A 24481-nucleotide genomic window follows, 5' to 3' on the forward strand; every position below is an offset into this window, starting at 1 on the left:
ATTCATCGGCCACGTCAATACCACCGACCTCCTCCTCTTTCGGCCACCCTGGGGATAACCAGGCCCCGAGAAGAGGCACATGTATGCTTCGCAAGGAAAACATGAACCGCAGGCCTGGGGATGGCCACTTGGTGACCGCAGCGAGCCAAATGCATCAGGGTGACAGCTGTACCTTACTCAGTGCCTACTGTGTGCCAGAATTCTGCAAGGGCGGCATTTTACGGGTAAGAAGCAAGAGGTGGGTGACACCGAGCATGAGTGGGGTGAGGTCTGCGTCCCCTGCACGGAGCCACAACACCTGCTGTGAAAACTTGGGCGAGCCCGGTCCCAAACCTCGGCCAATTCAAGGTTACTTGCACGACACCGCCTTGCTCCTCTCCGATACCATCACCCACTTCTAAAGCTGCCGCTTGAAAGATCCGAGGTCTTCTCACCGACCGGCTTTCAAGGCTGCCCCATTTATTCAGTTCCAGGTAGTTTCTACCCTGGGACTCCCCACCTTACTACTGAACGCTTCCCAGACTGGCCTGTCCACACGGACTCGCTCTCCTGGGTCCCACGAAGGCCCGTTTCTCTTCTCTGTAGAAATCAGTTACATTCACCAAGGACTCCCAGTTCACGTCCTTCTGGGAACTGCATGTCCCCAGGTCAGTCATGGCCCCGGCCAATAAAATCTGCTAGAAGTGAAATGTGTCGTTTTTTGCATCAAACACTTTAAAAGCCAGTGTGTAATTCTCTAAACTCCCTTCCCAAGGTGGTGGTGATGGTGGCGGCCTGGGTCGACACAGAGCTTGCCTATCTACCGGAGACAGGAAAATACGTCCACACGCAAATCTGTGCACCAGTGTTAACAGCGGCATTGCTTACAATAGCCAAAAGGTGAAAACAGCTTTGCCCATCAACAGATGACCGGGTAAATAAAATGTGGTGCAGAACGGAATATTATTCGGCCTTAAAAAGGAATGAAGTACAGATACACGCTACAACGTGATGAACTTTGAAAATACTCTGAAAAAGCCATCCCTATTCAAACAACACCAGCATTCTTCACAGAGCTAGAACAAACAATCCTAAAATGTGTATGGAACCAGAAAAGACCCCAAATTGCCAAAGCGATCCTGAGAAAGAAAACCAAAGCTGGAGGCATCGCAATCCTGGATTTCAAGCTTATCACAAAGCTGTAATCATCAAGACAGTACGGTACTGGCACAAAAACAGACACATAGATCATGGAAACAAACAAACAAACAAAATATCCAGAAATGGACCCACAGACATACGGGCAACTAATCTTTGACAAAGCAGGAAAGAATATTCAATGGAACAAAGACAGTCCCTTCAGCAAATGATGTTGGGAAAGCTGGACAGCAACGTGCAGAAGAATGAACCTGGACCACTTTCTTACACCACACACAAAAATAAACTCAAGATGGATGAGAGACCTAAATGTGAGACAGGAAACCATCAAAACCCTAGAGGAGAAAACAGGCAACAACCTCTCTGACCCTGGCCACAGCAACTTCTTCTTACTTGACATGTCTCCAGAGGCAAGGGAAGCAAAAGCAAAAATGAACTCCTGGGACCTCATCAAGATAAAAAGCTTCTGCACAGCAAAGGAAACAATCAGCAAAACTAAAAAGCAACTGATGGAATGGGACAAGATATTTGCAAGTGACATACCAGAGAAAGGGTTAGTATCCAAAATCTATAAAGAACTTACCAAACTCAGCACCCAAAAAACAAATAAGCCAGTGAAGATATGGGCAGAAGACATGAATAGACACTTTTCCAAAGAAGACATCCAGATGGCCAACAGACACGTGAAAAAATGCTCAACATCACTCATCATCAGGGAAATACAAATCAAAACCACACTGAGATACCACCTCACACCTGTCAGAATGGCTAACATGAACAACTCAGGCAACAACAGATGTTGGCGAGGATGTGGAGAGAGAGGATCTCTTTTGCACTGCTGGTGGGAATGCAAACTGGTGCGGCCACTCTGGAAAACAGTATGGATGGAGGTTCCTCAAAAAATTAAAAATAGAACTACCCTACAACCCAGCAATTGCACTGCTAGGTATTTATCCAAAGGATACAAAAATGCTGATTCTAAGGGACACAGGCACCCCGATGTTTATAGCAGCGCTATCGACAATAGCCAAAGGATGGAAAGAGCCCAAATGTCCACTGATGGATGACTGGATAAAGAAGACATGGTATATATATATAGAATGGAGCATTACTCGGCAATCAAAAAGAATGAAATCCTGCCATTTGCAACAATGTGGATGGAACTAGAGTGTATTGTGCTAAGCGAAATTAGAGAAAGACAAATATCATAGGACTTCACTCATATGTGGAATAAGATATAAAACAGATGAACATAAGGGGATGGAAGCAAAAATAATACAAAAACAGAGGGAGAGCAATCATAAGAGACTCTCAAATACAGACAACAAACGGAGGGTTGCTGGCGGGGTGCTGGGTGGGGGAAGGGCTAGTGGCGCGAGGGGCATTAAGGAGGATGCTGGTTGGGATGAGCACTGGGGGTTGTATGTAAGTGATGAATCACAATTCTATTCCTGGAAACATATGTATTTTTTTATTAAAAAATAATAAAGAAAATAAAAAAGAAAAGAACCACATGCTTAAAGAAAGGAGCCAGGCACAAAAGGCTATCTACTGTATACGTAACTCCGTTTATATGTCCAGAACAGGCAAATCCAGAGGACAGAAAGTAGACTGACAGTTGCCAGAAGGTAAAGGGAGGCTGGGGTCGGGGGTGGCGTAGGGGGACTGCTTAACGGGTATGAGAATGAGGTGTTTGGGGGAGTGATGAAATGCTAAGATTATGCTGATTGTTGCACAACTGTAAATATACTAAAAACTACTGAACTGTGTATCTCAAACAAGTGAACTTTATTGCGTGGTGCACAAATTGTGAATCGATAAAGCCATTAATAACCACCACCACCACCAACAACAACAAAAAAAGGTGCCTCCATCAGCCTGGGCCCGTGAATGACGCCGATGACCCCACACACTGGACACGCGGCACGAGGAGAGAGAGAAGTCTCTGCTGTGTCGGGCCACAGAAACATGAGGGGTTGGTTGTTTTCACCACACCACGTAGCCCACCCCCGTGCAGACTCAAAACGTGTCTGTGGTCAATTAATTTAAAATCCTGGAAGGAAGCCAAGGCTCTGGTTCTGTCCCAATAGAGACCAGACTCTGTCCCAAGGCCACAGTCTGAATCTTTAAATACAGGAGATGGGGGTGGGAGGGAGGTACTTAAAGAATCTGGCTAGGGGGCGCCTGGGTGGCGCAGTGGGTTAAGCGTCCGACTTCAGCCAGGTCACGATCTCGCGGTCCGTGAGTTCGAGCCCCGCATCAGGCTCTGGGCTGATGGCTCAGAGCCTGGAGCCTGTTTCCGATTCTGTGTCTCCCTCTCTCTCTGCCCCTCCCCCGTTCATGCTCTGTCTCTCTCTGTCCCCAAAATAAATAAATGTTGAAAAAAAAATTAAAAAAAAAAAAAAAAAAAAAGAATCTGGCTAGATAGAAACAATTCCTAGCCTGAGAAATTTTTACAACTCCTAACTTAAGGAACTAAACTCCCCAAAACATAAAGAGCTCACAGTGATTGAGAAATAAACAACCAATAACCCAAGAAAAAAAATGAGAAAAGAACCATCCACACAAAAATATAAATGGTCCCGGGGCACCTGGGTAGCTTAGTCAGTCGAGCATCCGACTTCAGCTCAAGTCATGATCTCATGTTTCGTGAGTTCAAGCCCCACATCGGGCTCACTGCTGTCAGCACAGAGCCCGCTTTGGATCCTCTGTCCGCCTTTCCTTACCACCCCCCCACACGCACTCTCCCAACAATAAATAAGTATTCTTAAATAAGTAAGTAGTCCTTAAACATATGACACGATCGGCTCACACTTCAGAAAAATGCAAACTGAAGGTTACACTGAGATGCCTTTTACACCTGTCAGGTTGGCAAAAATCCAAACATCTGACTACGCCTTCTCTCGGCAAGGCTGTGGGGAACCAGGCACTCATACCTGCTGGATGGAAGTACAAATCGGAACAACCCCTGCAGAGGGCAATTTAGCAAAATCTACCCACGTTGCAAATGTGTTTGCCCTCTGACCCACCGGTGTCCCTGGGGGACGCTACCCTCAGGGCCCCCTGCACACGCGGGAAAGATGCACAGATAAGACTACTGGATGCAGGCGAGGTATGCTGGAAACAACCCGAATGCCTTTGTTTAGGGGATGGGATTTATTTTTTTTTTTTACATTTATTTATTTTTGAGACAGAGAGAGACACAGCATGAACGGGGGAGGTGCCTGGGTGGCTCAGCTTGGTTATCAGCTCAGGTTATGACCTCATGGTTTGTGGGTTCGAGCCCCGCGTTGGGCTCTGTGCTGACAGCTCAGAGCCTGGAGCCTGTTTCAGATTCTATGCCTCCCTCTGTCTCTCTGCCCCTACCCTGCTTGTGCTCTCTCTGTCTCAAAAATAAACACTTAAAAAAAAAGACGAAGAAGAAGAAGGGGGGACAAGGCAGATGAGATCAGAGGTGAAGGGCAAGATCTCTCAAAGTATACTTTAATAATCTTTTATTTCAAACCTATGTCAATGTGTTGTGTATTCAAAAAAAAACATTAAAAAAAAAGTCCCATTCTCATTTTAAAAAATATTGGGGCGTATGGGTGCTTAACTCAGTCAGTTAAGCGGCTGACTCTCAATTTCCACTCGGGTCATGATCTCGCCGTTCATGAGTTCGAGCGTCACATCTGGCTCTGCACTCAGTGAGGAGCCTGCTTAGGATCCTGTCTCCCTCTTTCTGCCCCTCCCCCATTCTCACTTTCTCTCTCTCAAAAATAAACATTAAAAAATTTTTAAAAAAAATATCAAAGCCCGTGGCCAACGTGCCGGTGCCATGAGCAGCCAGGCGTAAGCCTCCGCCCAGCCCGGTGTCCTTCAGCCTGTCAACCTGTTAGAGCCCACCTCCACCTCCACCTCCACAGCTGGGAAGCTGAAGGGCAAGGACTAGAAGACAGTCTGCATCGTCTCGGCCAGGCTCCTCAGGTTTCACACCTGGCAGGCCGCAAATGGCCTGTGGTGGCCTTTCCCAGCTGTCCATACCCCGTTCCAACCTGCACTCTCCCCTGCGCTGCCCACAGGTCCACGCACCCCTACCCACCCTGCCACCCTGCTACTCTCACCTCCTGCCCCTCACCCCCACCCCACCCCTGCATGGCCCTGAGCAGGTGCCTCTCTGACCACCAGGGGCAGGGGCAAGGAAGGGAGGAACAAGAGGCTACGAGCCCCCACTTGTGCAGCAAGTATGTCCTCAACACCTGCCCCCGGTCAGGTGGCAGCAGAGTGCTGGGGGACGCAGGTGAGTCAGACACAAACCCTGTCTGCAAAGAGCTCACACGACACAGCCCATGGGAAACAGGGAAACACAGACAGCCGACACCCTACTATGGAAGCCCAAGGGGTACGGGCCAGCGGTGGAGCGGGCAAGGGGAAGGTCAAGGTGGCTGAGCGGCAGGCAGAGTGCATTCCAAGCAAAATGACGGGCTCAGGACCCAGCCAGGCCAGTGGGGAGGGGACAGCAGTGAGAAGGAGGCCAGAAGAGAGAGCGCAGGCCAAACAGGGATGGGCCCTGGATGCCAGCAACAGAGAACACGGACTCTTCCTCCAGGCGTTCCGTTCCGGGGGGAGGGGAGTCTCAGCCTCCTCAAGACCCATCAGAGACCGCAAGCTCCCAGCAGGTAGCCTGGGTCTTTCGATCAGAAGGCAGCCCTCCTCACCACCCAGCCAGCAGCCAGCCGGGGAACAGGGCAAGTGTGAAGAGGGCGAAAAGAAGTGCCAAGTGAGAAGGACAGGCTGTTGGCCCTCAAAGGGATGTGATCCTTGTCTGGAACTTTCCCTCTGAAGTGACTCAGTGCTCAAAACATGTCAAGTCAACGAGGTACTGTGCTCATGTTCAACAACAACAGCAAAACCGTATTTCCACATTACCTACTGAAAGGAGACAAACTTTAGGCTGACCAATTCCAAATTCGATTTCCATGAGCCTCACAGGACAGTTTTTTTTTTTTTTTAATGTTTATTTGTTTGAGAGAGTGAGCGATCAAGCATGAGCAGGGGAGGGCAGAGGCGGGGGGGGGGGGGGGGGGGTGCGGGGCGGAGAGAGAATCCCAAGCAGTCTCAGTGTTGTCAGCACAGATCACAGGGCAGTTTGTTTGTTTTTTTAATCTCATTTCTGAGTCTTGATTCAGAAGCCGGTACGTTACAGAATGAGGGTTTTTTTTTTTTTTCTTAAAGAAGACAACATTGTTTCCCCTTTCTGAGTTTTAAATGGATTTCCTTCTTCTAAACTGGGGGGGGGGGCCTCCATAATAGCTTTTAAATTTCTGTCAAAAAGACTTCTTAAATATCCACCAGCTGGTAGTGTGATGTAGCACACAAATGAAAACCTCAAAGTGACAAGTCTATATATACTAAGCCATCCGCCACCACCAGGCTCTGGGCGGAACGCGGCACCCATCAGGGTCTGCTCTCCTCCCGGGATGTGCAGTCTTGTGGGAAAGCTAACAGCTTGTCACTGGGGTTGGCTCAGTAACCAGCCAGGCGTGCCTAACACCGCTGGACAGAGAAGCGGGGACCTGTCCCCGGCGTGGGACACCCACTCACAGGGACCCACAAATGACCCCTCTGCCTGTCCCCGTGCGGCAGCAATGCTGAGGGCCCCAGAAGGAAATGACCGCACGTGGACATGTCATGGGTGCCCCTGAAGCGAGCCAGTTGACCTACAACCTGGACCAGCTCTCCGGGTTGGATCAGAAGTGAGCTGCTGAGCCCCAGGCACACACATTTCCTAAGGAACTGGCCTGTTTCCTCCTCCGACAGGGACTTCTGAGAAGAGGCAATAAACTGCAGTAAGAACATGCCGACACCCACATCACCGACACCTCATCAGCAGCTCACCAAAGGGAAAAGACACATTCAGAAGACAAAAACAACTGCCAGCCTGACTGCCGCTCTTACTGAGGATGGAAGAAAGCATTTGGGAGTCAGGACGGACTTGGGTATCGCTTAGTCCCACTCTCTCATTTATACCATTGAGGGGGAAACTGAGGCCCAGAGACCAGTAGGTAACTTTGCCCAAGGGGCCAGCCTGCCCCTCTCTGGAAGCCTCTGTCAGTCTTTGGCTCCACCGTCCGGCCCTGAAGCCCTCCTCCCCCTAGACCGGTTCCCCCTCTACACTTCCCATCTCCGCACCAGTACCAACAGCTTCCACAGTCAGGGTCTCCCCTCCCTCACCCACATCCAACTGGTTAATAAGCCCTTAGCAATCCGGCAAAGCAGAGAGTTCCTGAGTGCCCTCCCAGAGCCTCTGGAGGCTGAAGACCGGAGCCACCCCCAGCAAGGGAGGAGGGGACGAACTGCAGGGGGCACTGACCTCTTCCCACTGTGGCTGTTCAAGGGAAAGCTCTGGACCATCCTGGCAATGGTCACACACAACACAAGGACCCCTGGGTACTCAACGAACAAACAACTTAGAGAAAACAAACCAAATTATTAACAGTGACTACAGGGGCAAGGCTATAGGTCAAGTTCAAGTTTGGTTCTTCCTACTTAGGTGAACTTTCCAAATTTTCTTTGATGACCATTCAAACAGGCACCCTCACCATTCTCTGAGACTTAGCGCAAAAAGAAAATCAGCCTGGAAATACCATACTGCAGATAACCTATTTTGGTAGAGTGGACTTAAACATAATCAGAAGAGAAAAAGAGCTAACAAGATTTTTGTTAAAAAGTGAAAGAAGTAAATAAAAGCAATGATGGGGTGGGATGAAGGAAGAAATAATGGGTTTGGTTTTGTTTCGATAATCATCTGTTTCTCTTTCTTCAAAGGTTAACATCTATCCGACACCTTGCATTCAGATTACAGTGATTTCTTGTGCTATTTACCATTTTCTTCTACCAATAAAATATAGTTTTTTTAATCAATAAAGAATGTCTTTTCTTTCCTAATTTCTTGTTTCTCTTTAAAGCAGGGAAAGTGCTAGGGGCACCTGGGGGGCTCAGTTGGTTGAGCTTTTGACTTTGGTTCAGGTCATGATCTCACGATTCATGAGTTTGAGTCTGGAATCGGGCTCACTGCTGTGAGCATAGAACCCACTTCAGATCCTCTGTCCCCCTCTCTCTGCCCCTTCCCTGCTTGTGCTCTCGCCAAAATAAGTAAATTAAAAAAAAAAAAAAAAAAGGCAGAGACAGTGCTTTTTCAAAGTGCAGGAGGAATCGGATTAGTTGCAAAGACCATGTTTGAAATTTTCTCTTCATACACTGGGTCTTCTCTATGATTACTTTTTATAACAAGTGGAATTAAGGCACAAACTAGGTCCCAAGTACGGGACGTGGGTCCTGAATGGGCCAGAAGGCCTGGTTACAAAGCTGTACTACCACTAAGCAGGCTTGAGATGTTCAGAGCAAAATCCCAGCCACTCCCCACCCCCCCCCCCCAACCCTGGTCCCAGGAGTTAAGCCTTCTGCAGTTCTGGCCACAGAGAGGATCCCCTCAGAGCTTTCCCACTGGTTCCACTGACAGAAAACCACTGGAAACTACATAATCCCTTTTACTTGGCTCCTCTGAGCTTAAACCACCATACTTCAGGGTCAGCTGTCCTCCCAGACTCCATCCTTTTCTTCTGTTTATCCCTGTCTTGTTTGCTAAACACATGTGAAATGGCCTAAAACAGCAGCTCCCAACCCTGGCCACACAGGTGAATATCTGAGGAACTTTGGAACATACTTAGGCTCAGGCCACTTTGCCTAAACGATTAAAACAGAAGGTGGTGGGGACCCAACATCGGCATTTAAAACATTTTTTTTTTTAATTTTTTTTTTTTTTTTGAGAGAGAGAGAGAGAGAGAGAGAGAGCAAGTGAGCAGGGGATGGGCAGAGAGAAGAGACACAGACTCTGAAACAGGCTCCAGGCTCTGAGCTGTCAACATAGGGCCCAATGCGGGCTCGAACGCACAGACGGTGAGATCATGACCTGAGCCAGAGTCAGAGGCTTAACCGATGGAGCCACCCAGGTGTCCCAAGCATCGGCATTAAAAAAAAAAAAAGAAGCTCCCCAGGTTATCCTGACAAACTACATTGAGCCCAGTTGAGAATCACTGGCTTAGAGAAACCCACGTAACAATGAAAAGCAAGTAAACAAAGAAACTCAAGCAACAGGGAAAGAGAAGGAAAAAAGAAAAGAAAACAAAACAAAACAAAAGGCTGGGCCAAAAAGCAAGGTTAGAACCCCAAGTGCAGGCCACACTAGAGCGGGCCCAAATGATCGACTTCGCGCTGAGCTTCCAGATGGCCAAGGCAAAGATGATTCACGCTGCCCACAAGACAGAAATAGAGCTAATTCACAGAAGAGTTCTTCCTTGTCCTGGGACCTGAGATGAACACCTCTCTGGACCCTCCAAAAGAGGACACACAGCATGATGCGAGAGAGCATCTCGCCCCACAAGGCAGCCCCTGCGACGGGCACCCCACGAGTCAGCAGTTGACTTATTCAAGCCTGTTCGCTAACTCCTTGCTAGAAATAAAATCCAACAGAAATCAATGTCTACATATAAAACATGTTACCAAACCCACTTCACTTTGCACACTGATGACAACATATCTAACCTAACCCCCTGGCCTCCAGCACCTGACAACACAAGGGCAGACACTGTTTACTGAGGCATAGAAATAAAGGCAATGACTCATGAAAACACCAAGTCTGCTCCTATAACTCTGGAGTCAAAGTCAAGCATCTCCCTCAATGCCAATGCTAAAAAAAAAAAAAAAAAAAAAAAGGCCACTGCCCACCCTCAGACCCATAGCTGTGGTCTCTCAGGTCTAAGAAGAGGAGGGTGTCTCTCAGATGGCAGCCTCCTAAGCAGGCCTCATGGCCACCGAAAAAAAGCAACAGGCCTGAGTCCCTGACGTGGAGTATGCTTTTCCGTTACATATGATGTACTTCAGTAATAAGTTCTTTTTTTTTATTTTATTTTATTTTATTTTATTTATTTTTGCAACAGAGACAGAGCATGAGCAGGGGAGGGACAGAGAGAGAGGGAGGCACAGAATTGGAAGCAGGCTCCAGGCTCTGAGCTGTCAGCGCAGAGCCCGATGCGGGGCTTGAACCCACAGACTGTGAGATCATGACCTGAGCCGAAGTCGGATGCTTAACCGACTGAGCCACCCAGGCGCCCCAATAAGTTCTTCTTAAATGGGTTAAAAATCAACGGATTATGGAAGTAGCCACCCCCACCCACCCCTTTATGACATTTTCTTTTTGATCCATGCATCACATCACCCATTTCAAAGTAAGCGCGGACAAGCTAAAGTAGCAACCACTCACAATTGCCAAAGGTGGAAACAACCCAAATGTCCATCAACAGATGAACAGATAGACAAACTGTGGTCTGTCCACACGATGGAATATTATTTAGCCATAAAAAGGAATGACACGCGTGACTCCAGGGCTGAACCTGGAAAACACTATACTCCGTGAAAGAAGCCAGACACAGAGGATCACACCCGTATGACTCCATGCCTATGAAATGCCCAGCACAGGCCGAGCACCCTAGAGAGAGAAAGCAGATTAGTGGTTTTCAGGGGCTGGGGATGGGAGGGATAGGGAATAACTGCTTAACGGGTACAGGTTTCCTTCTGGGGTGATGAAAAAAGTCTGTAACTACATTGTGGTGATGACTGCACAACAGTGTATATATACTTTTTTTGAGAGAGACAGGCAGGGGGGAGCGGAGGGAGAGGGAGAATCTTAAGCAGGGTCCACGCCCAGTACAGAGCTGACATGGGCTCGATCTCATGACCCTGGGATCAGGGCCTGAGCTAAAATCAAGAGTCGGACGCTCAGCTAACTGAGCCATCCACATGCCCCAGTGTAAATATACTTAATGCCACTGAATTTTTTTTTTAATTTTTTTAATGTTTATTTATTTTTGAGAGAGAAAGAGACAGAGATGAGTTGGGGAGGGGCAGAGAGAGAGGGAGACACCGAATCTGAAGCAGGCTCCAGGCTCCTGAGCTGTCAGCACAGAGCCCAACGTGGGGCTCGAACCCACAGACCGTGGGATCATGACCTGAGCTGAAGCCAAACACTTAACCGACTAAAGCCACCCAGGCGCCCCTTAATGCCACTGAATTCTTAACACTTTGAAATGGTTACCATGGTAAATTTTGTGTTACATGTATTTTGCAATTAAAAAAATTAATAGCAAAATTCTCGTTGTGCTAATAAAATTCAACCCACACCAAGATTTTGTATAAAGATTATCACCCACAAGTACAGAAAGTCGGCTTCGACTCCAGAGCACACGAAATCAAAATTAGGATGCCTGGTGTTTAGTCTCCACTTAAAAGCAAGCTTCCAGGGGCATCTGGATGGCTCAGTCAGTTAAGCATCCAACTTCAGCTCAGATCATGATCTTGCGGTTCGTGAGTTTGAGCCCTGTGCTGACAGCTTGGAGCCTGGAGCCTGCTTCAGATTCTGTATCTCCCTCTCTCTGCCCCTTCCCTGCTTGCACACACGCATGCGCACTCTCTCTCAAAAACCAAGATTAAATGGGGCGCCTGGGTGGCGCAGTCGGTTAAGCGTCCGACTTCAGCCAGGTCACGATCTCGTGGTCCGCGAGTTCGAGCCCCGCGTCAGGCTCTGGGCTGATGGCTCGGAGCCTGGAGCCTGTTTCTGATTCTGTGTCTCCCTCTCTCTCTGCCCCTCCCCCGTTCATGCTCTGTCTCTCTCTGTCCCAAAAATAAAAAAAAATAAAACGTTGAAAAAAAAAAAAACAAAGATTAAAAAAAAAAAGATTACAAAAACAAGTTTCCAAAGAGTCTGTATCTGCTAGTGATACATACCGAAGCACTGATCAATGAAGTCTGGGATTTGCTTTGAAATAATCGAAGAGGGGGGAAAAAAAAAAAAAGGAAAGAAAGAATCGAAGAGGGGTAGGGGAAAGGATCCTAGATTAAAACTGCTGAAGCGGGGCGCCTGGGTGGCTCAATCAGTTAAGCGTCCAACTTTGGCTCAAGTCATGATCTCACAATTCATGAGTTTGAGCCCCGCGTCCAGGCTCTGAGAGCTCAGAGCCTGGAGCCTGCTCTGGATTCTGTGTCTCCCTCTCTCTCTGCCCCTCCCCTGCTCGTGCTTGCTCTGTCTCTCTCTCTCTCTCTCGAAAATAAATAAACTTTAAAAAAGGAAAAAATACTCCTGAAGCTCAGTGCTGGGAGTTCACTGAACTAGTCTATTTTTCTATGTTTGAAATTCCCCATAATGAAAAGTTTTACTTTGTTTTCAAGCAAGTTCCCCAATACCCTTAATATGCTAGATAATGCTCCACACAGGCAAAAGAACCAGATGCCCTTAAGCTGTCAAGTTCTGGGGGCTCTGCCCAGTGTCCTCCACCTGAGTCCTACAGTTCAGGGTCACTGTGGAGGCCCGTCCACAAGAGGCCACACAAGGGGCTCCTCAGAAAAGAACCAGAGCCCCAGGTGAGACCGCCAGGCAGCGACACAGAGTCCTCTGACCTGGTCCTTCACACTGTAAACCAACACATCACGTAGGCCTCGAGATGCCTCCCCCAAATTCAGCGAGGGTCTGGAAACAAGGAAACCTTTCACTGAACTGCCTTTAACAGAGCCAGGGGACCCCCTACCACTGCAAACGGAGCTCGCCTCCCAGCCCCAGGGAAGCAGGAGGCTGCCAGGCGCTCCCTAGATGCAACAGGTGGTTAAAATCGCAATCACCTGTCCGCTTGCTTCTCCTCCTCCCTCTTGGAGAACCACATGGAGGTGGGAGGCAAGGCCAGCATCCATACCTCGCTTCCCACTGAATTCCCAGTAGGTAGGAAAGCACACGGCATAGAGTAGAGGCTCAGCTAAATGTCTGCTGTGTGATCCTGACTTCTGATGGACACTACTCTCAAGGTGCATCGTAAAGACTTGCTTCTCACAAATGCCGATGCAAGATATCAAACGGAAGGCACCAGAATGTACCGGTGTTGGGTGCCAGGAAAGGAGAGGACAGGAGGCAAGGAGTTATCGTTCAAATAACGCCCACCTAAAATAGCATCAGAGATGCTCTGGAATGTAGAGGCCTGGGTCAGGGAGAGGGGGGAGTGGAGAGGAGGGTGGGAGACAAGTGTCTAAGCAGAGAGGGTGGAGCGTGAGGGCAAGGAGGAGGGCATCGAACAGGGAGGTTGGCAAGCCCCACCACCCTGAACAGGAGACACTGCCGTGACGAACTGTGTAGGGTCCTGGGTCTCCAGAGCAGGGCCCAGGCCACGAAGGGAAGTGAGCAGGCGTCACGGGAGGGGTGGGGGCTGCAGAGAACTGGCACACGAAGCCCCATCCAGAGATGGCGCCGACACTGGCACTGACCCACTGTTGCCAGGCAACAGTGCAGGCCCCCGGCTGCCAAGTGTTCTGATTTGTCAATGAAGCTGCAAGTCCGGATTGCTATGCAAGATCTCCTGATTTTCATGTTGGCAACTGCGGTAGACAGAATAATGGCTTCCCAGAGATGTCCACATCCTAGTCCCAGTTACACGGCAAAGGGGAATTAAGGTAGCAGATGAGATTAAGGTTTCTGAACAGCTGACCTCAAAATAGGGAAGCTCCTGAATTACCCCTGTAATGGCAAGGTTCCTTAAAAGTGGCAGTGGGACGCAGAAAAGTCCCTGTCAGAATGATGCGGCATAAAGACACAGCCTAACTGTGGCTGGCTTTGAAGACAGGAGGGGCCACAAATCAAGGGATGAGGGCAGCCTCCAGAAGCCGGAAAACACGAGGAAACAGATCTCCTCCTAAGGCCTCCAGGAAGGAGCACTGCCCTGGCTACACCATGATTTTAGCCCACTGGGACCTGTGTTAGAATTCTAACCTACACAACTGTTGTTTTAAGCCACTGCATTTGTGGTCATTTGTTACAGCAGCCAGAGGAAACTAATAGGGCAACCAAGTTTAATTCCTTAAAAAGGCCCAGCACAGCCCAGACAAAATACATCTATCTGTGGGCCGCATGCGGCCTGTGGACCACTCTTGTCTAGTCTACTCTAAGAAGAGTTGAGGGCTGGGCCACCTCCTAGGTACCCAGCACAGGAGCCTGGCACGTGATCTCTCGGACATGCATCCCAGGGTGAACTGCTAGGTCCCTTACCTTTATGACCTGGTCATAAAATTCTCCAGGGATTTCTGGAAAATACAGCTGCTTGGGGCACCCAGCTGGCTCCGTCGGTAGAACATGCAACTCTTGCTCCTAGAGTCATGAGTTCAAGCCCCATTTGGGCACACAGCTTATTTACAGAAGAGAAAAAGACAAAAACAGAGCTATTTGACCGTAAAGAGCTCCATTCCCAAAGGACCTGTTAGCCATAGCGCGGCACATGGCCCAGACCTCACCCTGGGACCTGGGAGAGTGGCCTAGAGCAGAGGGTGGAAGAGGTGAGAACCGCTCTCAGCCCCGCCTTCTCCTGCAGAAAGAAAGAAGTGAGGGCTTCTCAGCTCCCTGGGGAAGCCTCCAGGCCCTCTCTCCCGGCCACCCACAGGGCGCTCTCTTGCTGTCAGTGACTCCCCTGCACCTACAGCAATGAGATCACTTTGGTTTTTTGTTTTTTGTTTTTTTTTTTTTGAAACAGCAGAGGAACACCTTTCAATGAGCTCTTTTTAGTTTCCCACGTGCAGAGCAGAGCAGAGCTGCTCCAATCAGAGGCAGCGTGGAGGACCCAGGCTGCTGCCCACTCGCCACCAAAAGACTGTGTGAAAGCCACGTCCCGACTCAGAGCGCGCTAAGCAGTCCGCCTGTTCCGCCTCACGTCCGGCCCTTCCTCCTCCACACCCTCGCTCAGCTCAAGCTCACACCGAGCAGCTCACACCTTCGCCTTCAGCCCTTGGCCCGGCCCTGTTCTCTGGCCCGGAGGCCTCTCCTCTGCGTCCCCCAGAGCTCCCCCTTTCCCTGCAAGACTCTACCTCCCTACCCTTTCCCCTGAAGCCTTCAGCCTCACTCTCGGTATCTGACACCACTTCTTACCCTCCCTCCCAGGCTGCCATCACTTATCCTTCCGTCAGGAGCCACTCTCTGTGCACCATAAGCTATGTGAGCCCAGGAACTTACACCTCTCCATCCGTGTATTCCCAACCTATGGAGCACAGTACATATGTGCTCAATAAACATTACAGAATTAATTGGACCGCAAACTAATTTCTTTCTGAAAATATAATAAATTATGATGTCGTGATATGCATGAAATGCACCAGGTAAAACCTCTCTTCCAGACAACTTCCACTAAAAGCAAATCTACCTCAGTTAGGTACTCTAAATTACAACTACCTTTAATGGAACTTCTGTGAACAAATGTAGTTTTAAGTTTTACAAGCGGTGTTTGCTGCAGTCATTACAATCAGGGGTGTAGGAAGGAATCTGGCTCGTAGGCTTGAACAGCCAGATAAGAACCCGCCGTGCCTGCTCCATACTCCTGGCTGAAAATCAGGGGGGAGGAACATTGCCAAACAGGTGGGGCACAATCTCTTCTCCGGCCCTCACCCAGTTTACACTCTCTGCTGGGCCAGCCCCCTTTTGCAAAGTAGCTCAAAGGCAAACCTCAGCAACCCGGGGGTGGGGGGGGGTGGGGGGGTGATCTCTCCCTGGCACGATTCCACCTTACGTGCTGCCCCCTCCCTCTTTCCTCAAGCTGGTTACTCTACAGTAGCTCAGAGCCCAGCACCTCATATCTCATCACTGCAAAGGCTTCTTGCTCTCCTCGTGCTCCAATTGGCTCCCACCTTCTAATCCCTGACATGCCCAGAGGCTCCCCTGAGCACACAGTTCATCTTGCTGGCCCACACAAACCATGAACATCATCTGGGGTACTTCTAAAAAAAAAAAAAAAAAAAGACTGGCTTTTCCTCCATGGTCTGGGGTGGGGCCCCATCACAGGCATTTTTAAAAAGCTTTCCAGGCCATGTGACCTGCAGGTGCAGCCAAGGGTAAAAACTGCAGGCTCTCAGGGTGTCACATCCACTCTCCCCAGCCAGCACGGAGGCCCCCGGGGCACCTGCCTCTCCCCAAACAGAACCGGACCCCAGGACCTCCCTTCACTCTGACGCGCACCCTCATGCTGTTGCCGGAACTGTGACCTATCTCGTCTCACCGATCTGCCGGGTCAGGCCCTGCCAGAGGGCCCCACCCCAAACACTTGAGCGCCCTACTGCCCACACCACCAAATCCCAAGGCCGCTGCCCCATCAGAGCCAGTGGCCATCGGGCCGCCTCTGTCCTCACTGTTCCCAGCATCCCCCGGGCAGAGCTGCTTCTGTGTACACGGGGTGCCACGCGCACCCCACACACAGGCCCCAGCCCACGCCCACCCCAAGCTTCGCCCCCTGATGTTCCCTCGACCTGAAAGGCCTTCCCATCTGTCCTCTATACCCAGATACTGGTCCCTGTCCTTTGAGGTCTACCTCAAATCCTACCTTCTCCCTGACATCTTCCCTGACTCTTCTAGATTTTTCTGCATTCTTGATGTCCTAACAAAGAATCAAAATCACAGCTTAGCAAACCACCAGCTTCTATTGTCTCACAAATACTAACTGTCTTCTCGATCGGTGGCAAGACACATGGCATTTCCCCGACGCGCATCATCTTGACAAGAGACCACATGTCGCAGATTTTCCAGGTCGACGGTGACCTCAAATATTCTGCCCTAATGTCATAGAATGGTCCTCGGTTTGATCCTCATGCTTTTGCATCAGCTGAACTGCCTCTCATGAAGTGACATAAAAGCTATTCCCCTCATCATGTGTTTCCCAAACGTTGGGATCCCAGGTACAGTCATTATACCCCAGGACAGCACTGGATATCACCAGGCACTCGCGGAGAAGTCACTTTCAAGTAAATATGTGATTTTTTAGCCTGTCAGTATTCCTCCACTGCTATGACTTTTCTGAGGAGGGAGGAAGGACGGGCCCGGGGCGGACTCTGCAGAACCAACTTCCAGCTCTGATGATTTATTCACCTCGGCCTGAAAGCGTTTACAGAACAACAAATTTGAGTCCAAACCTCCAGGGCCTCCCAAGAGTGCAGGGCAGGTACTGACACATAGCTGTTTACCACTCCTTGGCTTGGGAGCTGCAGGCAATTTTTAAACCTTGGGAAAGTGATCACACCCCAACCTCCACATACACTGTTAAGACCAGAAAAATGACCCATTTGCTACACGTCATATGTTAATTGCCTACTGAGGAAGGAGACACTTTATATTTTTATTTACATAACTGTTTAAGACTAACAAGTTCCTCTGCGTGAACTTGATCACGTTTTAACAACAGCATTAACCAGAGGATTTTTTTTTTTTTAGTCGTTAATTCTCATGTGTCATGTTTACAGAACCAATGTGCAGAGCTTCAGGATTACAGAGTAAAAAAGAAATGAGCCCTTTCCTCAGAGCAATTTGGGCAATTATTTTAACACAGTTTTGCAAACACAAAAACCTTTACCAGCCCACACAGACTTCCTCCCAGCCAACCCAGCTGGGGTCCTCCCAGGCCCCCGCTGTAAGCATCCAGGCAGATGTATGTCTTAGAATTTACTTCTGTGGCCCTGGACAGGGAGGTGAGGTCTTGCCACAGAAACAGCTTCATGAGGCTCCAAAACCAGACAGGTATGGGGCTGGGTGGGTACACATGAACCAGCCTGACCCCCCCCCCCCCCCCAGCTGGTCTACTCATCTGTGAAACGTGTACTTCCCAGGGTTGCTACGAGGGTTTAGCAAAGCAATGGGAGCACCTGGCATGGCTACAGAGTGAGGCAGTGAAAATAATGTGGTTTTGAATCTGACACAGGTGGCAGCAAAAACTAGGTGGGGTACTTACTGGCTGTGTGGCCTGGGGCAGGGTGCTGAACCTCTGAGCCTTAGTTTTTGCATATGCAAAAAGGGAAATCGTGACAGGCCTTGGAGGAACAGAATGAAATTAAATATTGTACGTAGATGGAGTAGCATAGGGCCTGGCACACAGGAGACATTAGAAAACCATTAGGGCGCTCTCTCTCTCTCTCTCTCTCTTTCTCTCTCATACACACACACTCACACAGACCATGTTTGGTTTTGATGGACAAGACGATAATTACTATTGGTGGAAAATGAATTTTTCCCCCCAAACCCTAAACACCAAAGAATATTAAATCAATCTGAACCATGGGGAAGGAGGAGGAGTGACTTCCATTAATACCAGTGGCCATCCCTAATGGCCCCGTGGGAGTCTGTCTGGTGCCCTGCCCTTTCTCAGCTGCATTTCTAAAAAGCCTTGACAGTGAACATCTTGTTTGATGTGTGGGAATGATGAACCGGCTTTTCTAACAGAATCCTAGATTTAGTGCCTCTTTGAAGGGCACTGATGTCTTACATTCCCTTCATTAAGGAAAACATCCCAACTAACTCCCATAGTGATGATGCCTGTGACCACGGTCCAAGTTATCATCACATAAGAACGAAGCGAAAACATCTGACAAACCAAAGTCCCTTCCCAAGTGTCATGCCATCATCTTCCGAACAATCCAGAAGCATTTCAGAGGCAGAAAACCACGGTTGAGTATGAGCGCCCTCAGCACAGTCGCCCAGTGCTGACACCTTCACACGCCTTCCTATTCGGTCCTCTGGGCCAGGGTTCCCGAACCTGGTTCCTGGACCAGGCGCATCAGGAACACCTGGAAACTGGCTGAAAATGCACCGTCTCAGGCCTCACCTCAGACCTACTGAATCAGACACTCTGGGGCGGAGCCCGGCAACCTGTCTAATGGGCCACGGGGTGATTCCAAAGCACGCTTGGAGTCTGAGAAGCATTGGTCTGTTCTGCAAGATGGTTACTATTAGCCCCACTTCAGAGATGCAGAAGATGAAGCTCCGTGAGTACAGTGCTCAACGCCACCCAGCCAGGAGACCAATTTGTACCCACGTCTGATTCCACAGCTATTTCTCACACGGACTTTGTAGCCAAACTGTCTGGACCATGTGGTGCTCTCAGCTACCGAGCCACCAGGATGCGACGATGACATTAGCTTAAGAGGGGTGGGAAAGAGGAAGGATGGAGCGTGCACTCAGAACTGATTAATTATAGATGCTTTTAAACCCACATCATGCATCAGCCCTAGATGGTCGGCCATCCCTCAGGACGAGCCTGCTTCTCCCTGCTCCATTTATCAGCGGGGTTGCCACGAAGGGAAGGCGGAGGGGGGGAGTCCTCTGCACAGCCCTCTGTGCACCCACTTCCTGGCACTGCTTTGAACAGAAAGAGAAGTTACCTGTTCTGTCTCCAGAACGCTTGAGAATGCAGCCTTGACACCCACAGGAAGGCTTTTCTGTGCCCGGGCACAAAGCAGGTTCCAGTACCTGGGGATGCTGGGAATGAGTCACCACAAAGAATCCAATGCATGGACACGGAACATTTTAACAATGTTGCAGATCTGGTTCAAAGGAGGCAAGCCTCTTTTCTTTCTTTCTTTCTTTCTTTCTTTCTTTCTTTCTTTCTTTCTTTTTTTTTAATCTAACCCTAAATCTAGCGTCCGTCAGTTCAATTGGTTCATTAAACTCTTGCCATTCAACTTACAGTGGTTTCATTGATCCTAAGGTCAGGGAAAAAGAAATCTCATTCACAATTTCCAACTTTCTACAGAAACTCGGTGGTGATTTTCAGATCACAGGCTTATCCTATATAATAAATTAAATGAGCACACGTAACACTGAGGGGCTTTATACAGGAGCTGGTGAAGGAGGAGGTACCCAGGTTTGGGAATCACACAGACCCTGGTTTGGCTGCTGGCTGTGCGAATTCCTCACAGGTTACCTAACATCTCTGGGCCTCCATTTTTCCACTCACAGATGGGTGGTGATCCCTGTGTCATAGGTCGATGTGAAGACAAAATGAAATGACATTAAAAAAAAAAAAAAACAAAGTCTGCTGAAACAACTTTGCATTTCAAGACATGAAAAACTTAACCATCTGACAGTAAAAATAGATGGAACCAAACAAGTCCATAGATGGACGGGATACACTCACTCAACGGCACGTACACTTATTTCACTGTATCTGTTTTCCCAAGTTTCTATTTTTAGACCCCTTCAGACCAAGGAAAATACCATCGACGAAGTTATCAGAAAGCTTGTCAATGTTCAAAAACTCAACCGATGGCCATAGTCGTTTCACAAGGCCAAACAAAATGTGCTCTCTCCCACCCTCGACGACTTTAATGACATCACTCAGTCCCTTGCCAACTTGCAGGAGGGCTTCATACAAGTCTCTTCGTCTGAGACTTGGTTTCTCCAGTGAGGCAAAAGGCATAAGAGTATTTTGGAACCCCAACAAACCCGCTGGAATCCCAGCCCCATCACTTAGTGGCTGTGTGGCCTTGAGCACATGACTTCAGCACCTGGGTCTCAGTTCTCACAACTGCAGGTGGGGGATAACACGCATGTGGCTGAAGACGCCCATGTGCCATGTGACGTGACACACCCATATGACAGATGACTGCGGGACCGACAGTAGTGGTTTTTGCAAGAGCAAGGCGAAATAGTGGAGCCTGTAGCAGGGGACCAATCAAACTTCGTTCCTCTGCCCCCAGGAGTTATTCACATCCTAGACCTGTTCTGAGCACCTACCATGTGTCAGAGCCTGAGCTGGGTACTGGAGAAGTAAGCAAAGACTGGGAGGGCGGTCGCTGGCCTCAAAGATGTCACAGTGCCGCAAAAGCCCGATACTGAGCCAACGTGACTAAGTGCCCCGAAAGGCTGTTTGGGGTGGTGAGGCTTGAAGAGAAGGGTTTGAGGGACCCAAACACTGGTGGAGGTGGCCGGCAAAGGCCTGACAGAAGAGGTCTGTTTACACTGAACACATGAATAGAAAGCCCAGCAGACAAACAGGGGGGTAGAACTAGAAAATTCTCATATCCTCCCCAACCTCAAGTTCCCCAAATGCAAGCCCTGTCATTTCTCCAAGGCTCAGGGTCACCAGGTACTCATGCCATAAAGCGACAACCACCGCAGTCATCCGGGCCCCATCACTCTGACAGGAAGGTTCTGGGGAACAACAGTAAGACCAACTGCCAAGAAGCTTTAACAACTTTAATGCGCTTCCCAAGAGGATGAAAAGGACAACTCCTGCATGAAAATTTCTTGGCACTTTAGTCCACAAAGAACTGGAAGATGCCCTCTTCCTAATAAAATCTTCAAAAAGAAATGAATAAAAAGCCCACTCTTTAAGTTCAGCAAGAGCCCAGCCATTAAAACAAATCAAAGCCCTAAAAACGCATCTACTCTTGTAGGATTCCTACCAGAATCCCAAGTCTCAGGCAATCCACACCTTATCATGGAAGGCAGTTACATTAAGAGGCATCCACTGTATTTCTGCAAAGGCTTTTTTACAAGGGATGGGTCATTTCCAAGGCTGCATATACCTAACGAGGTATCCTCATTTGAAAGTTTTACATTTCTTCACATGCACCACGGGTGTTTGGTACGGCACATCTTGCTGGGAGAAGAGTTCTCCACCGAACTCCCCATCTGCCAAACTCAAGGTTCAAGGAGGCAAAAAGCCGGTGGAAACCAGGAGAGATCAGTACATCCCACAGGACAATCCAAACTTGCTCCTGTTCCAGGACCTTGCGGGGAAACAATCGTGAATCATGTCTCACAACAATTTGCACTTTACCCAACTCTACTAGCCGGTATCTCATTCAGCGCTTACAAAAGAAAAGCCCAGTGCGACGGGTAACATGACTAACCGAATATGAGAACTAAAGAAACTAGTAAGCTTTAAAATATGAAAGGGAAAATGCAGATACATAAAAGATCAGATCTTGATGGCTTCCCCAACACCATCACTTACCCCAAATACACTCATTGGCACAAGAACAATTTGGAAACAAACTGTAGTCCCTCCTGATGTTCATTTAAATACAGACGAAAACTTAATTATCAGTGCAAACTCAATCACTGCTGTGCAGGGTTCAGTATCTGACATTGCCAGCACCTATCATCTGGTATCTAGGGCTACAAGATGCACGTGTTTTCGGCCAAATCTTCATTATCTTACGTAATTGGGGTGGGGGGGAGAGTAATTAAAATTCACCTTTTTCTATCCCTTTAACCTCCTGTTGCAATCTCTTCTTTCACAGGGCATTTTCTGGAGGTGGAAAGCAAGAACTCATACTTCACATCTTTTCGTGCCTGTTATCTTGTGTGAATGTTAAAAATAAAAGGGGGAGGGGCGCCTGGGTGGCAGAGTCGGTTAAGCGTCAGACTTCAGCTCAGGTCACGATCTCGCGGTCCGGGAGTTCAAGCCCCGCGTCGGGCTCTGGGCTGATGGCTCAGAGCCTGGAGCCTGTTTCCGATTCTGTGTCTCCCTTTCTCTCTGCCCCTCCCCCGTTCATGCTCTGTCTCTCTCTGTCCCAAAAATAAATAAACGTTGAAAAAAAAAAATCAAAAAAAAAAGGGGGGGGGAGGGGGAGGAGGATAATATCCTGAACGTCTCTCTAAAAAAAAAAAAAAAAAAAAAAATTCTAAAATGTCCCGGAAAGCAAGCCCCGGAGACCAACCTTCTAGTTCTGGCGGTGACACGGTACCAGTGCATGACCTTGAGCAAATCACTACATCTCTGGACCTCAGTTTCCCCCATCTGAACCCCAATGATGGTCAGGCCCCGTCCTCTCTTAAAGCACAGATTTCAGATGCATCCCCAGGACGAAACAGCGAAGGGACCCCCGGCCGATGTCCCAGGGCGGAGGAATGGGCTTTCACGGGCCCCTTCTGGGGTTTCAGGGGACAACAAGCTGTCCCCACTCTCCCCCGCCCCCCCGCAAAGCCACTGGGCCAACTTCAGGTCGCAAACAAAAACCTGTTGGCACAGACTCCTCTAGGAAGGGCCAGCCTCTCCCAACACGCTCTGCTCAGGGGGAGCCGCCCCACGGGCAGAGAGAGGGTCTCCTTGAAGAGGCCGGCCCCCACGCACCCATAAACCCACCCGGATCAGCCGAACGGGACCGCCGGGCGGGGTCTCTGCCATCCCACGCGGAACAAAAGGCAGCTGGAGCCCGGCTCTGCCGCCCCCGTCCCCGCTGTGCTGTGGGGGTCGGGGGTGGGGAGGGAGAACCCGGTCCCTGGGGAGGGAAAGGGGCCCCGCTCCAGCCCGAAGGAGAGGGGCGACGGGATGGGATCCCGGACAGCGGGGACCCCCCCCCCCCGATTCCTGGAGGAAACGGGGGCTGGGCTGTGCACGGGGGCGGGAGGGAGGAAAGGGGTGCCTGGCCCGAGGTGGGGAGGAAAGTGATCTGGGGAGGAGGGGCGGGGTGGTTCCAAGCCGAAAGGCAAGAGGATGGGGGCCCGGAGAGGGCTCCTAGATCTGGGGTGGGAGTAAGAGGAGCCTCAGACTCAGAGAATATAAAAGCAAAAGCTCCCCGATAGGGAAACGGGGTGGGGGGGGGGGGTCTTTGCAGCGGAAAGAGGGATCCAGGTGGAGAGGGGGGCCATGCCCCAGCCCGTGGGGACGGGCCTGGCTGGAAAGAAAAGGGTCCCACCCGAGGCAGGGACCCAGCTGGGGCAGCTGGGGTGCATGCTCTGGGGGGCGGGCTGGAGGGGAGCCGCTGTGCGAGGGCGTCCGCGCCCTAGGGAGGGGAGGGTCCGCGCCCTGGGGCCCCGCTCCCGCCCCCCGAGGCGCGTGGGCCCCGCTCACCTCCGCTCCTCCGAGCCCGCCCGGGTGCGCGGCTGCGGCCGCCGCCAGCGCTGAGGAGGCGGGAGCGACCGGAGCCCGCGGAGCCGCCGCCGCAGCCGCCGCCGCGTCCAGCTCCGTTTGACACCCACACACCAGCCAACATGGCGGCCGGGAGGGGGCGCGCCGGCTGCGTGCGCGCGCCCGCCGGCCCCGCCCCGAGGCCCCGCCCCCGCCCCGAGGCCCCGCCTCCGCGACCTCTCCCCCTCCCCCGACAGACCCGCGACCCCTAGCGGAACGCCCGGCCCTCCTGCAGCGCCCGGGGCTTACGCCCGAATCCCCCAGACCTCCCCCAAGTCCCACACACGCGTCTCGACGACCCCCCCCAACCGCCTACAAGCCCTGGCGAACTCATACCCGAACCCACGCGCTCGGCAACCTTCCCTGAGATCCCCCCCCCACCCAGTCCCCCCACACCCCATACTCCACAAGCATCTCACCAGCCTCAGGCACGCACCCCGAGCCCTCATCGGACGTGAAATTCCCTTCTGTCCCTCGCAGTATGCACTTGAAAACATTGTTCCTATAGGGGCTTCTCTCAGGAGGTGGAGCCTGGAGGGCGCCAGGGGCTACTGGGGCACCGGTCACTTTCGGTTTCTTGAGCTTGGTGCTAGGGTCACAAGTGCGTTCAC

The 24481-nt window shown here is 50.3% G+C and overlaps 1 protein-coding gene across 4 annotated transcripts in view; it reads right to left on the reverse strand.

Moving 5' to 3' along the window:
* The window catches only part of EPN2 (epsin 2), an 86305-nt gene extending 62296 nt beyond the window's left edge, over positions 1–24009 (reverse strand). The window contains exon 1 of one of the 4 annotated variants that reach the window (XM_043583278.1): positions 23814–24009. The gene's annotated coding sequence lies outside the window, so the exon portion shown is untranslated. The remainder of the gene's footprint in view (positions 1–23813) is intronic. The other 3 variants (XM_043583277.1, XM_043583275.1, XM_043583279.1) reach the window with 3 other exon arrangements.
* Positions 24010–24481: the final 472 nt, after the last annotated feature.

This window comes from Prionailurus bengalensis, chromosome E1 (genome assembly GCF_016509475.1).
Source record: "Prionailurus bengalensis isolate Pbe53 chromosome E1, Fcat_Pben_1.1_paternal_pri, whole genome shotgun sequence".
Classification (NCBI taxonomy): Eukaryota; Metazoa; Chordata; class Mammalia; order Carnivora; family Felidae; genus Prionailurus; species Prionailurus bengalensis.